This window comes from Urocitellus parryii, chromosome 6, assembly GCF_045843805.1.
Source record: "Urocitellus parryii isolate mUroPar1 chromosome 6, mUroPar1.hap1, whole genome shotgun sequence".
Taxonomy (NCBI): domain Eukaryota; kingdom Metazoa; phylum Chordata; class Mammalia; order Rodentia; family Sciuridae; genus Urocitellus; species Urocitellus parryii.
In genome coordinates, this window is record NC_135536.1 from 450,284 (window position 1) to 455,236 (window position 4,953).

A 4,953-nucleotide genomic window follows, 5' to 3' on the forward strand; every position below is an offset into this window, starting at 1 on the left:
TCCTCAATGGCCTTTTACATAGATGACCCCTATATTAGAGGATCCCATTTTTCCCCCTTTGTGACTTTATAGAGGGGTTTTTGTCATAACTGAAAGTTGAGGATCCATATATGGCTGAACCCAGTAGCCCCCAAGAATTCTCTAGTCTGATGGCAGGCTGAAGGACTGAAATTGAGCAGAGCTCCTGTTTCTTTTGAGGCTCAGTGGTTGTTCTGTTCTGTTGCTGAGTCAGATGTTAACCAATGTATTTGACCTTATTCTTGATAGATACGGGCTTTTAAGTCAGAGTCCAGTGCTGTCTCAAGGATGGTGTACACTAGCCCCTGGGAAGAACTGTCATTTAGGGAAGGGAGGCGTACATTGAACCTCTGGCACTTTAAGATGTAGAAATTATTTTTGTTATCTTCCACTGCAGGATCTTGGCTGCTATGATTCTCCAACTCTTAAATCTAATGTAAATCTTAGCAGAAACTGATGACCTGGGGCATCATTTGTATAAAAGGCACCTATGTCAATCTCGCCATGGGTTGCCTGCCAAGGTTGGAGGCCAATGGTGTGGTTCTGTGAAGGTCCCAGTGTGGCAGCTACATTGTGCCCACCTAGGTGTTGCTCTTTGACTGCGTGGATTTCTCCTCTTGCCAGGTGGGAGCCTGCTTTAATGGTATATAGTGGCTGCCTCATTTGTGTTTTGTTCAGTATGCCTGAGTTCATGGGGCTCTGTGGCCCTTCCTGCTGGTGGCTCAGAGCGTGTGGCTTGGAGCCAGGGTTGTATATCCTTTTGGAGTGAGCACCCTATTGCCCACTATCAGCTGTTAACATGAATATATTCCTCCTTCATTTGGGGGCTTGCAGCAGCTGAGCCCTTCTGAGGCATTGGGTCCCATGCATCAGATACAGTTGTGTGTGTCTATTGGACCCCCGCCATATTCGTCAATCACAGACTTCTTCTGAGCAAGTGGGAAGAAACTGAAAGGAGAGGCTGAGGCCAAAACATTCATTCCTTCTCTGTTCAAGTCTTAGCTATTGAGCATGGCAGTGGGTACTTGTCTGCCAGGGTCATTAGTGGCTTCCCCTTTTGTCTGGCCACACTTTTTGTCTTCCTTAAAAACATTTGGACCATTGTCTTTGTACAAGTGAGACCCCCCCTTTGAGTGAACTCTGGGTTTGTAAGGAGATTCATCCTCCTCTTTATCTTTCTGGTCTGCCTATCTTTGAGTCTCTGGCACACTTCTCAGTAAAGCCCTCTAGGACTGTAATTTTTGGCGAATGGCTCTCTGATTCTGTCCCACAAAGGTTGCATTGATCACCTGTTGCTTGTGTCTATGCATTTCTTCACAGACAAACTTGCATTGTGACTGCAATGTTTGTATGGTGCTCCTATTCCCCCAGGTACCTCTAGGCAGGGAGAGGGGTGGCAGCAGTGGTGGCCTGGACATTTAGCTCTAAGAGAGTTGGACACATCTCTTTTGATTATTGCTGCCAGTTTCATAGGGCAGAGGGGCCTTAGGCAGATGTGGGGCTGAGAGAAATGTTCAAGCACCGAGGGTGCAAGAGGGAGATGCTGGAGAAGCAGGAGGCTTATCTCACCTCTGTTTTTCTGCAGATGTTCTCTGCTTAGGCTGGGGCTCAGGGTTGGCTTCAATTCCTTCTAACTTTTGGGCACAGAGAGTGTGTTTTGTTCTTTTTTTTTTTTTTCTATTCTCTTACACTTTCTCTGAGGGCTTCTTGACATCTCTTTATCTTTAGACCTTTTTCTTCATTGGGGCCCCATACTAGGTCTGGATAACTGGCTGCATCATATCAGTCATGGCCCAGGGTTTCTCCATGTAGAAGGGAGTATGGTTTTTCCAGCTTATGAGCTCAATGGTAGTGAAAGGCTGGCACACAAAACTTCCTTGTCTCCCTCAGACATTTCCCTTCTGTTCAACATGGGCATGTCCTTTGATCCCTTGCTGGGGCATCTGGAGAGTTCTCATCTGAGTTGTGGCTCTGGTCTTGGGACAAATCTCCCACCTTAATCTTGGGAGGTGAAAGAATCTTTGGTCCTAGGAAGTCTTTGGCTCTGAGAACATCGCAGAGGAAGGAATAGCCAATACTGGGGGGCCATTATTTGTTGCCTCTGAGGACAAGGGGGCTAGGGGACAGTCTGTTGTCCCAGTGGTCTTGGCAAAGTTGGGTAGAGTGGCACATAAGGTCTTGGGTCCTCTTCTGGCCCACGGGGAAAACTGTTTTCTTTCCTGTCATTCCTAGTCAGGTTTTCTGTTTACCTGCTTTCTGCTGGGTCTTAGAGACCACTATACTCCTGGCTAACATCAGCTTGGACTGTCCATCTAGACAGGCTCTCAACCAAGGGGGCTGTTTTTGTACTATCTCTTGCCAGCAATCAATATATGAGAATTTGTTCAGGGTTCCATCAACAATCAAAAGGACCTCAGCAATGACTCTCTCATCTAAAGATCCTTCTGGTGGCGAGCCCACATTGTGGGTGAGCCACTCTAATTCACAGAGTATGAAACCTTTGTGGAGTGAATCTCACCCCACAGTTACCAGGAAAAACCTTCCTAAAGGTTTCTTATACATATTTCAGGAGGCTCAGTTTCCTTAGTGTGCCACCTATTCCCACCCTGCATCAGTGTCGCACACTTAGAACAAAACACACTTAGGACAAGACTCGCTTTGTCCATCTATGGCCGCTCCCTTGCGGGGACTTAGGGCTCTCTTAGCCTTGTGGGTTAGTATCAACACCGTACCTGGAGCTTTCACCTAGATATTTGTTGGTGAAATTCTGCCATAGACTGTATGAGGTGCCATGGAACTGCATATGAAGACTCTGCATTCGATTTGGTCCTCGGGTTGGGTCGGAACCTTTCCCTTTGTCCATCTCATTCACAAACTTTCACAAACTTTCACACAGACTTGGCCAGGACAGAATTTCTATACCGCCCAAATTCCAACAATTCCAAACCAAACAGAAAAGGGAGTCACTATTTTCCCTCCGCTCGCTGACCCTGAACAGAGACTACTTAGACAATTCACCGGGTCCATTTCAGCTCCAACAACTTTGGAGGGTTCTCCGGACCCAACAGAGGGTGATCAAGCCTCTCTTCCACCTGCTTAGGCTCAAAGGGGAAGTCAGGTGGGCTACAAAACCAACTAGACCTGGGTCCTAACTGTTCAGCTGGGCGGTGCTCCAAAACCCTAAATCTGGTTCCTGCTGCTTGTGCTTTCCATTGTGCTCTGGGGTGGCAGCCCCAGGGCGCTGGGTAAGTCTATCATCTTTCAGGCCAAGTATGGCCTGGGCATGCCAAGGGGACCACTGCCCCCATTGCCCCAGGGAAGCCGGTCCCCAGAGAAAAGAGAAGCAGAATAGTCTTCCTTACCTCCTCTGCCCCATATGGGGTGCCAAAAATGTTGTAAGGACAAACGAGGCAAGGCACCAAAGATAGCAGAAAACAGTTTTATTTCACTGCAGCCAGGTCCAGAGGGTACAGCCTTTGCTGTAATCAATCAATCCCCTGAACCCCGAGTTCAGGGAGTTTCAGAGTTTATACCCATCATGTAAGGGGAGGGGCTCAGAAGTTCTCAGTCTGCAGAAGTTCACATAAAAGTAGCTTTTGCTTTCACTGTTCTGGGCATGTTAACTCTTCCAGGACAACACCTGAGAAGGAGATAGCTTCTTCTCTTCTTTCTATCCTCCCCCTGCCAGCTGTTACCATGAAACCCATTTGTAACTTATCTTAAAAATGTAGGCATCTCTGTGAAGCCCAGCTCAAGGCCAGAGGCCTTGTTTGCACATTTCTACAAACTACTATATTGGATACATGTTTGTGAAAAACTAGTAAGGGGGTGTCCAGCACCTGGACTGCTGGTATCTTCTTGGCCAGTGGCCAAGTAAACAGGGTGACATGAAAATAGGAAGTTTATCTACAATGGACTCTTTTGCTGACATTCCTAAAATCAGCTATGGTGAAGAGGGATTTTTCTGTGGAGAAAGGGAGTGCCACTTCAGAGGGAAGGAGGGGAAAAAAAAGCAAAGTAAAAGTACTGGGAATGAAATGTAGCAAATTAAATCCATGCATGTATGCATGTCAAAATATACTATTATGTATAACTAGCATGCTCTAATAAAACATTTTGAAATTCGGAAAAATATAGATGCACTGCCAATTAACTGGGACTTTCTCAACAACAACAAAAAAATGTAATCGATGTGGTTAGTTCCATAAAAGATATGAAATATTTTTTAATAAATTTTGATTTATCAAGAATAAATTTTGGGTGGGGTGGGGGTGGGTGTGGGGTAACAAATTAGTGGAGAAGCAGCAAGCAGCACTCAGAGAGAACATAAACTCCAAATTTTATTTTACTCTAGAGGATCCCAAAAGTAAACAAAACTCCAGTTTGTGAGCACCCATTTACACTCTCTCACAAGCATCATAAATTTTATGATGCTTGGCTATCAGGCATCATAAATTTTCTAGTCTCCCCAATATATGATTGTGCACAAGTTTCTAATGGGAAACTTGTTTAGAGAATCAGAGTGTGATTAGGGGAAAACTGTCCATTCTTACCAGGCCTTTGTTAAACATCTGGCCATGGGCCTGAAGATTGCACAGGTTCATTTACACTTCAAAGGGGAGTAGTCAGGCTCCCAGGAAAAGTTATCTACAATCCAAATGGGAGGGACCCACAGTCAATAAGGCTTCTTGGAGAAAGACTCAGAGATGGAATGGAATTTACCCCTTCCTTTGGAGTAGGTTTCTTACCATATTATTTTTACAATTTCATTTCCCAAACAAATCTACTTTTCCCATAACAATGTAACAAATAACGTAGTGGTCTAAGCACACTTTTCAATATTTTCTTCAAATACTTTAACACTGGAAAAAAAAAAAAGAATTCCATTAAAACATCAAAGAAAACAGGCAATGAAATGTGCTTGGGCCCCATCCC